General features: G+C 41.9%; 1 pseudogene; it reads right to left on the bottom strand.

The window, feature by feature from the left end:
- The window catches only part of LOC147890713 (germin-like protein 9-3), a 32,238-nt pseudogene extending 25,880 nt beyond the window's left edge, over positions 1-6,358 (bottom strand).
- Positions 6,359-12,593: the final 6,235 nt, after the last annotated feature.

Genomic DNA, 12,593 nt, shown 5'->3' with positions numbered 1-12,593 from the left:
ATAAGTGTAGCTTAGGACCTCGGGTTCTATTCTGGTGAGAGACATAGGCTTAAGTGTTTGTATGAAAGGAATGTGTATCATCATGGTTGGGTTAATGAAGGGTTTTGCCTCCATTGGAGGTTGAAAGGTGTTCAAGGTGGCTATACCCAGAGCACTTCTACATTATACTTCAAAAAACCCCTCCCATCAAGATATAACTTGAAACAAATAATTATTCAATGGCACATTGGAAATAGCTGATATTGATCTAAAATTGTCTCCTTATATTCATCATTATGGTTAGATATGCTCAATGCCTCACCCTCTTGGTAACCACCAATGGTCCGAGTGCTCAAGTTGTAAGGCCCCCATATGAGGAGAAGCCATGTGTGAGCCTGGGACACTGGATGGATCTTGACTTGCATGTCAGATGAGGTCTATCAACGAGACCATTGATGGTAGAAAGGTGATTGTGTGGGAGCCCCTTATTTTTGCAACAGTATAGGAAATATTTCCTGAATATTTCATGGACAACTAGTCGGTTCCACCGACTAGGTTGACTGGTCGGCTTCACCAACTAGGTCGGTTCCATCGACTACGCTGATCCGATTACCGCCCTCATAGCTATAAAGAGGCGACCTCCCCAGTCCATTGCACCAGATCAAATCTTCTAGCAGAGATCTTCTAGCAAGTAGCTCTTCACATAGTATCTGTCTAGATCACCATCTAAGCTCCACTGTGGGAGCGCATGGGTGGATGGAGCCTTCATCTATACTATATCAGTACTAAAGGAAAATTTTGTTCCTCTCTAGTTTGCTCTATACTCTCTATTCTTTGTTCAATTTTTGTTCCACTACGTCGTGTAATTTAACATGGTATCAGAGCATAGGCCGCTCTAAGGATTAAAGAATAGAAGAGAGGCGAGGGTTTCAACAGCATACAGAGTGATAGCAACAAGAAGCAGCTCGAGTTCAACAGATCCTCTACTACACCAACAATCTAGATGGTATGAACTACACTGAAGGCAAGCTAGATGATATGAACTACACTTTGTGAAAGTTTAAAATTATTGCTATTCTGGACTCATATGAGCTTTTGGAGATAGTACTAGGGACTGACCCAGAACCAAAAGGAGCCCCTAACCTAGCGAATCCGGGGAGTATGATACCTCCTAATGTCGACCTTCTACAAGCTTGGAAATGTAGGAACGCAAATGTTCAGTGTGACGTGTTATAAGTACTACTGATAGTGTTTTGACCTTGATTCAGCATACATCTAAGGCAACTGTGGCCTGTGGAACATATTGAAGAGTCAGTATGAGACGTGGAATCAGACAAGGATCCAGAACCTAGAGAATCAGCTTACAGTAGCTAAGAATTTTAATGAAGGAGACATAGCGGAGGCGTTCATAACCTGAATCAAAAATTTGCATGAGCAGATGGTTGGTGTTGGGATACAAAAGACTAGCGACGAAGAGCTAGCTCGGCGGTGTCTTTGGATATGTCCACCAATGTTTGATGGGTTGGTAACAACGCTTAATACTCCAGTGATACCCCAACCATTGTCATTTGAGGAGTTCTATGCTTTACTTATGGAGGAGGCTTAAAGCTCGAGATGGAGGCGGCAGTGGGGATGATGCATTCTTTGCCATTGCAAAAGGAAAAAGTGGTTCCTCCACCAAAAGTGAGTCCTCTACTAGTGGTGACAAAAGAAGAAGGGCGACAAGAATAAGTTTTAGGGAGAATGCTTCTATTGCAAGAAGAAGGGCCATGTGATTGCAGATTACTAGGTCAAGAAAGTAGACGAAAAGAATGGTACCTTGAAGAAGACAGATAAGGGGAAAGAGACAGCTAACATAGCAGAAGCAGAGCTGGATGTATTTCTCACCATTGAGGAAGAGTGTTCCTCAGATCAAGAAGCATCAACCCCATTGATTCATGGGTGTTGGATAGTGGTACCTCCTGTCACATGACCTGCAAGAAGGGTCTATATTGTTCCATGTAGCCTCTATAGGAACCCATCACTACGTCAGTTGGAAATAACACAAAATGCCCTCTGTTGAGGGTACAGGTATGGTTTCATTTGTTTCTATAAATGGAGATGTTAAGAAACTATGTAATGTGCTGTATGTTCGAAAAATCAAGAGAAATTTGCTATCAGTTGCTTCCATAACTGACCTTGACCATGAGGTGAGGTTCAACAAGACAGGAGCAAAAATTCTAGATAGTGCTGGCAATCTTGTTGGCACAGGAGTAAGGAGGAACAACTTGTATGAGCTAAGTGCCCTTACAGCCACCGATGGAGTGGGCATAAGTAGACTTTGGCACGAAAGATTCAACCACATCGGATTTGAAGTGTTGAAGGAGATGTAGAAGCAAGGTATGGTTGTTCACTTACCTGCAGTAGGAGAAATCAAAGAACTGTGTGAAGCTTGCATGATGGCAACAGAGAAAGGCATTCCCACAAGAAGGCAAGAATAGAGCAAACGCTCCTCTAGAGTTGGTGCATATTGACTTGTGTAGTCAGATGCCTACACAGGCCTTGGGAGCATCTTCCTACTTTTTATTGATTGTCAATGATTATAGTAGGAAGATGTGGGTGTACTTTCTTTGCAAAAAGGCTCAAGCTTTTGGTAAATTGAAAGAATGGCTATAGCTTGTTGAAAATGAAATAGGGAGAAAAGTGAAGAAAATTAGATCGGATGGTGGTGGTGAGTTTATTTCTACATAGTTTGGAGATTTTTGCAAGAGCAAAGGGATTAAGCGACAAATGATGACACCACATATGCCTCATCAAAATTCAGTTGTTGAATGCCTAATGTAGACCACCTTGGAGATGGGGAGGTGTATGTTGAAAGGTGCTAGATTGCCAAACCACTTTTGGGCTAAGGCTGTCAATACTGCGGTTTACATCCTTAATCGCAGTTATACAAAGGCACCCAAAGGTAAAACACCACATGAGGCTTACAACGATAAGAAGACATCTGTCTCCCACTTCAGAACGTTTGGGTGTGAACGCTATGCGCATGTACCAAACAAAGAGAGAAACAAGCTACAACCAAAAAGCACCAGATGTATCTTCTTAGGCTATTGTGATGAGAAGAATGCCTATAAGTTGTATGATAGAGAGGCAAAGAAGATCATAGCGAGCTGCGATGTGGTATTCAGGGAGCAGCCACATGCAGTGGAGGCAAAGAAGATCTATTCCACTTTATCATCATCAAGCCAAGATGTAATTCCCTATGGACCTATCCCAAGAGCTATAAAGGCAGAGGAAATATCAGATGATGAAGGTATGTCACCAACCTATTGTTATACCACCAGAAAAGCCATTGCTGCAATGGGTAATGTAGCTCTACAACCATGATAACCAAATGCCTATGTCTATTGAGTAGCATGTAGATGGACCAAGGCGATCTTAGAGAATCGAGGAGCAAGAGGGCTTTTGCTCACATAGTCAATATGGCCTTGTGGCTGAGATTATTGCAGAAGTAAAGGAGCCTGCAAGTTTGGAGGAACCACTTGTAGACCGAGATTGAAAAAATGCTATGCAAGTAGAATATGACAACATCATGAAGAATGAAACTTGGGAGCTGGTAGATCGACCACCGAACAGAAAGATTATTGGCACCAAGTGGGTTCGGAAGGTAAAGTACAAGGCCAATGGGACTTTGGAAAAGTACAAAGCTAGATTGGTTGCACAAGGATTTTTGCAGGTTGAAGGGTTTGATTTTCAGGAATTTTGTGCTCCGACTACCAGAATGACCACTATTCACACAGTACTATCGGTGGCTGCCCATAAAAAAAGGCCAGTTTATCAAATGGACGTAAAATTAGCATTCTTGAATGGTGACCTCAAGGAGGAGGTGTACGTGGCTCAACTACCTAGATTTGATCCCCCCCATTCTAAGAACAAGGTATGTAAGCTGAAGAAGGCTCTGTACAAGTTGAAACAGGCCCCAAGAGCATGGTACCAATGGATAGACAAATTCTTTCATAAATTAAACTTCAAAAGATGTGCCTCAGATGCTAACTTATAAGTGTACGGAAAGGTGGAAAATATGCTATTATTGTTCTATATGTGGATGATCTCCTTATTATAGGTGACTATGAAGACATGATCCAATAGACTAGAAAGGCATTGAGCACAGAGTTTGAGATGACATACTTAGGATTGATGCACTACTGTTTGGGGATTGAAGTTTGGCAAGGGCCAAGCAAGATCTTTATCTCTCACCAGAAATATGCAAGGGAGATCTTGAAGGCATTTGGTATGTCTGAGTGCAAGGAGATAGCTACACCTATGGAGGTAAATGTGAGGCTACTATGGAGGATGCCTAGTAGACATCAGGAGGTATAGGAAGTTGGTTAGCAGTCTCATCTATCTATGCAACACCAGACCAAACATCAGTTTTGCTATTGGCATTTTGAGTAGGTTATCCAATAAGCCTCAGGAGAATCATTGGAATGTCGGGATGCAGGTGCTCAGGTATGGGAGGGGCACTCTTGATTATGGCATCACTTATGGTATGGGCACTTCCTTGGCTGGTCATTGTGACTCAGATTGGGTTGGAGGTGTTGATTCTAGGAAATTAGTTTATGGATATTGTTTCTCTTTAGGTTCAGGTATCTTCTCTTGGATCAGTAAGAAACAACCAACAGTGGCATTGTCTTCCACCGAAGGCTGAGTACAAGGTAGCATGTTTTGCTACTTGTGAAGCAGTGTGGCTGAGGAGGATCTTATGGCACATGGGAGTGCAAGAGGATGAGGCAACTATGTTGAGGTGCGACAATCAAAGTTGCATGGCCATTGCTAAAAATCCAGTATTTCATGCACGCACAAAACATATAGAGATTCAGTATCACTATGTCCAACAGAGAAAAATGGAGCAGATATCTTCACCAAAGCACTTGAGAAGGATCAGCTTTAAGGTCATCTTCAAAGATGCAACATTGGGCTGAGAGGGTAGTTCACTTGCGGGTGGACATTCAGGGGGGTTGTTAGATATGCTCAATGCCCCACCCTCCTGGTAACCACCAGTGGTTCAAGATGCTCAAGTTGTAAGGCCCCCATATGAGGAGAAGCCATGTGTGAGCCCGAAACACTGGATGGATCCTAACTTGCATGTCGGATGAGGTCTATCAATGAGACCGTTGATGGTAGAAAGGTGATTATGTGGGAGCCCCTTATTCTTGCGACGGTATAGGGAATATTCCTTGAATATTCCAATGACGACTAGTCGGTTCCACCAACTAGGTTGATTGGTCGGCTTCACTGAGTAGGTTAGTTCCACCGACTACATTGATTTGACTACCGCCCTCATAGCTATAAAGAGGCGACCTCCCCAGTCCATTGCACCAGATCAAATCTTCCAGCTAGTAGCTCTTCACCTTGTGTTTGTCTAGATCACCATCTAAGCTCCACTGTGGGAGTGCATGGGTGGACGGAGCCATCATCCGTACTACATCAGTATTGAAGGAAAATTTTGTTCCCCTCTAGTTTGCTGTGTACTCTCTATTCTTTGTTTAGTTTTTGTTCCGCTGCATCGTGTAATTTAACAATTATCAGATCATAGCAAAAGATCATTATAGAATTAGTAAATAGAGCATCATTGCAATCCGATCAATCTCTGAATCTTGTCGAACTCCAGAGGCTCATAAGCATGAGCATAGAAGCTACATGCATATATTTGAATAGCTATTTTAAGTATGCTAACTATGACAACTAACACCTAAGAGTACTACTTAGGACTAGAGCTAGTTGTAGGTCTCTAACTAACCCCTAACACTTGGTACTTCTACTGGATAGGGTTTTTGATTTGACACGAACACTTTATAGAAGATATTCCTTGAAAAAGTTTAGATCAATCCCAAGGCTATCATTTTTGGTGAGATGAGCTCAAAATCTCCACCAACTTTGTCTTTAATAGACTGATAGGGAACATTGGTCTCATAAAATTCTTCTACTTTTGTTGCAGGTACCTCCAATCACTGCTACAGATACTTCCAATAATTGTATTATGCTGTAGGATATTGAAGTGTTGAACTTTAGGTTCTTTATTTGATTTAGTTGTTAGCATGTCTGCATCAAGTTCTTGTATAGTAGTCTTTACATCTCTATTAGCAACATCTTTGATAACTGCATTTGCATCTTCAATCTCCACTTCTTTACCTACTCTTTTACTTGTACCCTGCACATCAAATAAAGAAATCTAAAAATCAAGGTTAGTTTGAGGATCCATTGCTTCCTTGGATTTTCTTGAGTGTACTTCCTTTGCCTTCTTCAACTAAGCTTCTAGATTCTCATTCTTTGTCCTAAGTACCTCTACTGCATAAGAAGCTAAGGCAAAAGCCTCATACGGCCTTTGAGCCACTACCATCAATCTACTCTTCAAATTGGTCCAAAAGGTTTGTGATGTTTCCAATCAACTAAATCTTTAGCTCACCAATTTCTTCCCCTATCATAAATACTCCATCCACTTCATCTGTCATAGCTTTGAGTTGGATCTCTACATCCTCCAATGCTTTAATTATTTCTTTACCAATCATTGTATGAACTTGTAACTACACATAATCTTCAGATAGTCTTTGCAACTGAGTAAAAAATGCATCTTTCATTTTACTAAGCCATTTTTGCACTGTTGGTAAACACTTCTTCTACATTGTCAACTGTTTAGTGAGCTATTGGATCTCCTCCTCTTTCAGAATTTTATATTGCTCAAACTCCTCTTGTTGTCTCAACAACTCTTGGGGGGTTCACCTCACCAAATTTTAATATACCACGTGCATTTAAAAGGAGGGATATTTTAATGGAGCTTTTGGGAAATTTTTAATAGATTTAGAATAACAAGCGGGGTTTTTTGATTAAACTTTAGAAAAAAATCCATTAGTTCATAAGTAAAGAGGGGTATATTTATTGAGGAATTTTTTTTAGTTGAGGGGTTTTTTAAATACCCCTTGAACACACATGATACCTAGGGGTTCCTACTAGTAGTGCACCCCCCGAGCAACAACTTTTGCTTCCTTGATCTTCTTTCCTTCCTACTGTGCTGGTGTTGCTTGGTGCTATTTTTTGTTGTTTTTTTCTTAGCTGGAGCTTGCTTAAGTTTTTGAGTCAGGAGCTACCAAGATGGTTATAGGTGCTAAAGTAGCCAATTGAGCTATTGGCTATTGCTGATAACCATAGCTAATCTCAAACAACATCTCAAAGAAAACCTTAGAAATATACCAAAAAAGAGAGAACAGAATCTATGTTTCTCATAGAAAGAACCTCAATACAAAAATGATCATATCTCACTCTCCATAGCTTGGAATGATACACCTTGATGAAACAAGGGATTTCACCTTGATAAGGGTAAGGGATTTCTATCTCAAACCAAAAAATCTCTCTAATGGATGAACCTCACAAAGATCTCACAATGGGGATGCCTCACACAAGGAGGTCTTGATTCCTTGATAAGATGAAAGGTCTTGAGCAGAGAGGAGGGAGGGGTGCACAAGATACAGCTACCTGTACACTATGCTTTATTAAATATAAAGATGAATATATACATGAGAACCCCTTAGCGCTAGGGTCAGGGTTTCCCCCTAATGCCCTTAAGGTTTGGTGCAATATTATTTGGTGCATATGATAGCATCTGAAACTCAAAAGAATCAAAGTAGTATGTGCTTGTGTGGGTAGTACAATGACTACATAGTAGGTGCATGTATAATTAGTACAACTTATGATCTTGTACATAAATGTGCATTACCCACTCTTAAGCTATAGGTCATCCTTCACATTTGGGAAAAAAACCCAAAAGATAGGCCAAAGGGAAGAGGAAGGAAGTATGTAGAAAATAAAGTCCAGCTAGAAAGACTAGCCAATCAAAAGATGACTACATACATGACTGCATGAATGTCAATTTTAATGTCCTTGAGTACTCCTATGGGATGAGCCGTGCCTCTGAGCCGTGCCTCCATGAGCTAATTTAAGTACCAAGAAAGCACTCTCTTGGTCGGGGCTTCCCCACTTTTCCCAGCATTATTTTGTGATGATGCTAACACCTACTCCTCTGGCTAAGATTGCCATAGGTTTCTTATCATGGAAGGAGATGCGTATCAATGCGTTCCTATCAACACTCTCAAAATATTGGCCCAATTTGTTGATTGGCACCCTTGGAAGTTCTTGAGCATGATTGGGAGATTTAACATTATCAAGATTCATCCAATCTGAGAGGTCTTTCCATAGAGTAGGATTACCCCATAATAGTGTCACGATGGGCATTTTGATCTTAGTGGATAAGAATGAGGCTAATCCTGCAATGCCTCAAGGACCAGTGATAGATTCCATGCCTATTGATTTAGACTCTTCTAAGCCATAAAAGGACACATTGTCATGTTGCAAAGTAGGGTCTTCTTCAAACATCCATTGCATTAGGGTGGATCTTGTTGAAGGGCATGACACACCTTCTTCCTCTACCCTTTCAAGTATTTGTAATGCTTTTGAGGCTTGAGCATTTATCTCATATCTAGGATGAATTGTATCAGTACTCTTGCCTACTTTGAGACTCTGCTGACATTCCTCTTGGCACTTGTGTACAAATTTATTTGCCTCAGGGAGACCTTGTTTCCCCACCCATGGGTTGGAATATACACCATGACCCTTAGGTGTTGTAGCTTGGCCATGGGTTGAAGCCATTATTGGTGCCTCATTTGCCTCACACAGGTGGTTGTTGCTGGTACCGGTTAAGAGAGTATCATCAGAGGAAGATGATGTTCCTAGGGTGGCTGTATCTTCATCTGACCCGTCTTGGTTGGATGATGACCTTATTTTTTCCCTTTCCAATCTTCATTGCACCCTTAGTGCTTACTTGTGCTGATTTAGTTGCATCTCTAGGCTGTGATGTACTAGCTTTATCCCTTTTGGCTTGTTTGCAAAGCTCTTTATTAAAAGCTTTAGCTTGCAACCTTGTGATTACATTCAAGGGTATTGATGACACTTGGCCTCTACCAATGCTTAACAAGTTAAGGCTTGTGGACTTAGATGGCCTTCTCATCGAGCAATCCTTAAAAAGATGGTCCACACCACACCCAGTGCACAATGGAAGTGGTGTATTAGATGCTGGTGCACATGTGATTGGCTGCTTAGATTACCCCTTATATGGACACTCATTGGCTAGGTGTGGCCCTTGACACATATGGCATTGAATGGGTTGTACCTTGGTCAAGTTGTTCCTATCTCCCATTTTTTGAGGAATCGGTACCATTTGGTAGACCAAAATGTGTTGGTCACCTTGTATAATGTAGTGACTTATAATTCTACACTGATTTGCATTGTCACCATTTTGGGTATATTTGTTTCCACTAAAGGTAGGTCTAGGGTCTCCCCAATCACTAGGTAGCTCTTCCACCAATACTTGATTCAAGGGAGTAATTCATGGAGGTGGTGGTTGAGGTCCTAGTACCAGGGGGGGTAATGGAGTATTTTGAGCCCTTGTGTGGCTCCTTGTATTGCTAATTGTGCCTGATTGATGGATTGGGGGGTGCAGGCAATGGAAGATGCGGCTTTTGTTGATGCCTAGGTTGAGGAATCACCCTAGTATAATGACATTGGGATGTGTCATGATTTCCCCAACGAACACAATGGGCACAGTAGAGTGTTTGGCTTGGATCTAAGATGAGGGCATTCCTTAGTGGGATGATTTCCAATGCATACCCCACACCATATGTTATCTCTTTATGGAAGGAGATGGGGGTTGCTAGGAGCATCTTCTGGTGCTTCTATATTGCATTGTTGGCTCTACTTGTTGAATAGATCTGTGGCCAAGTCTTCCAGGTTGAGCACCTTGGGCATAATGCTTGCATCCCTAGTTGCTTCTGTGGTTGAATCCTATGCCATTTGGGACATGTCAGAGGAAGCAGAGGATTTATCCTTTTGGGGTGTCTCCCTCATGTTATCCCCTAAGCATATTGCGGTCTTACTGTATAGCTCAAACCGATGTGGGATTCATAGCAAACAAATGATCATGCAGCTTAGCATTCCATAGCCCTATGGGGAAGCATGGTAGAAGCCGCACATCACTCATCCTCTAATGGGGTTCACATTGCAAGTTAAGATGTTTAATCCTAGTGAAGTCTGTTAAGGACTCAGTTCCTTCTATTTCATTTGATAAAGCTGGCTAAGCAGGCTTCACATGCCATAATTGGGGGCAAACCCCAGAGTGAAGGATTTATGCAATGTATCCCAATTTATTTTCTCCTTAGGGTTTAAGGCTCTAAAACATTGTCTAGCCTTGCCATCAAGACTCAAACTAAAAGCATTCACCTTGTCTAGATCCCCGATACCACCAAAAGTGTCATAGATTTGTTCAAATCCCTCAACGTGGGAGATTGGGTCTCCTTCCCCTACAAACTTGGTGATTAGCATAGAGATTGTGATAGGTTTGCTCCTTGAGGGATTGGTATCCCATCCTGGAAACATTAGTGGTGGAGTGGCAACCCCCCTTCCCATTGCTTGCACTAAAACTCTCATAGCTTCATCTCTAAGGACCGTTTGCAATACAAGAGGAGGTTGTGGAATGGTGGGCAATGTCCCATACATTGGTGGTCCTAATGAAGGGTTCCATGGATTGGATGACATGAGGTTGGGATGGGAGGATCTAGGCCCACTGGTAGGCATTTGCATTGTGACTTGGGTCAGGTTGGGCCTAACAGGTTGGACTGGAGGTCTTGGTATGTCCCTTGCAGGCATAGGCTTATGAGGGGCACTTGTTGGGTAGGGAATATCTCCCATGTTTTGTTGCCAAGGAGGCATCATAGGGGATTCTGAGGTGGAGGGTCTTAACTGATGACCTTCAGGGTTACTCCTTTAACCCCTTTGCTCTAGATTTTGGGCCCCTAGTGAGAATGTGGGTCCAAATCCCTCCCCATAGGATTGTCTATCATCAAAGAATTGGTTTGATGGGGGTTGATTGCCATCAGGTTTTGTGGGACTTGGCTCCTTGAGTATTTCTTTTGACATCGGTGGTTGGGCTGGCATTTGAGCCTCTGGCATTGCCCTAGTCTATCTAGCAAATGGGTTCAACCACTCTACTGGGTTTGCTCTAAACCAATCCATGATATTGGAAATTTTTTCCTTAATGTGGCTGCTACAGTAGATAGGGTAGGAGAGTGGAGATCAATGGGGATGGAGTCCATAGCTATTGAGGCTCTAACATTGGAGGGTTCACCCATGTCTCCGTCTTGACTCAGGGACTCCTCCGAGCTGGATAATTTAGCAAGTGGTGGTTCTTGCAATGAGTGAGAACTGACTTTTGAGCTTATTGACCCTGAGGATGCCAAGGTAGGTATGGAGGTTTGCAAGATGGTATTTGAGGCACTGTCTATAGGCTCAAGGTGATCTTGTAGGACTCTTCTTAATCTCAAGATCATGTGTTCATTGGCATGGTTGAGGCCTCAATTCTAGGTTGAGTTCACCTCAACATGGGGTTAAGGGGTGGCGAAATGGGGTTTATTTCAATGCAATTTGCATGCAAATTTCATCATTTCTTGATTCTCGGGGCCCTAATTTTCATCTAATTTTTTATGCTTTTTTTTTGTTCCCAAAGCTATGCCTATGGCCGTGGGGATAGAGCTATGGCAAAATGACCAGGATAGAGCTATGGTGATGGCTAGTGGGATAGAGCTATGGCGACGATACCATCAAGGTAGCAAGTCGGCAAGATAGAGTTAAAGCAATGAATGACAGGATAGAGCTATGGCAACGACCAATAGGATATAGCTATGGCAATGGTTGGCAAGACAGAGCTATGGCAACATCCAACAGGATCGCCTTATAGCACTAGGTCAATGCAAGTTTGACCGATAGGATAGCTGACTGACAGTAATTAATTAGGGTGGTGGACTAGCTACTGATATTTGTTAGGCCAACATGATAGAGTTAAAGCAACAATCGGCGGGATAACGCTAAGGCAATGGGTCAATGCAAGTTTGACTGGTGGGATACAGTCATGGCACTGGGTCAATGTAAGTCAGCAGGATAGAGCTATGGCGATGGTTCAATGCAAGTTTGATCGGTGGGATATGGTTATGGCACTAGTCGATGGGATAGTGCTATTGTATTGACTCGTGGGGATAAGAACACACACTTTTGTTGACTAGTTTTTGATGATTTGTGAAGATTTGGAAGTTTTGTTTATGTTTTTTTATGATGGGGGATGCTAAACTACCTAATCTACCTACTCAATGAAAAAAACTTGAAAGAAAACCAACTTTTGAAAGCCAAAATGCAAGATTTCATGAAGGGTGAGTTCTAGAACACAAAACAACTTCAAAATTTGGCAAGAATCAACATTTTTTTTGTTTTTTGATGTGTTTGGACCTCACACACTCCTTAGCAATCTCACATGACACTAAGTTTCTATCAACTCAAAACACTAAAAAGCATCAGAAACAAGCTTCAAATGCTCCAAAATGACTTTCCAACAAAAAAAAAAGTTTTCCTACTTTTTCGTCCAAATCTCTCACTTCCTCCCTCTCTCTTCTCCTACAACTCCACTAACAAGCTCCAAGTTAGGCTTGAAGGCTTGTGCAATGGGTACATATCGAAGGAAGACAAGTGTAAATACAAAAACA

This window comes from Dipteris shenzhenensis, chromosome 18 (genome assembly GCF_047967505.1).
Source record: "Dipteris shenzhenensis isolate YYH24624 ecotype China chromosome 18, Dip_SZ_1.0, whole genome shotgun sequence".
In the NCBI taxonomy this organism is placed as follows: domain Eukaryota; kingdom Viridiplantae; phylum Streptophyta; class Polypodiopsida; order Gleicheniales; family Dipteridaceae; genus Dipteris; species Dipteris shenzhenensis.
Note: the sequence above shows the minus strand (reverse complement) of the source record. Positions and strands in the feature narration are given on the sequence as shown.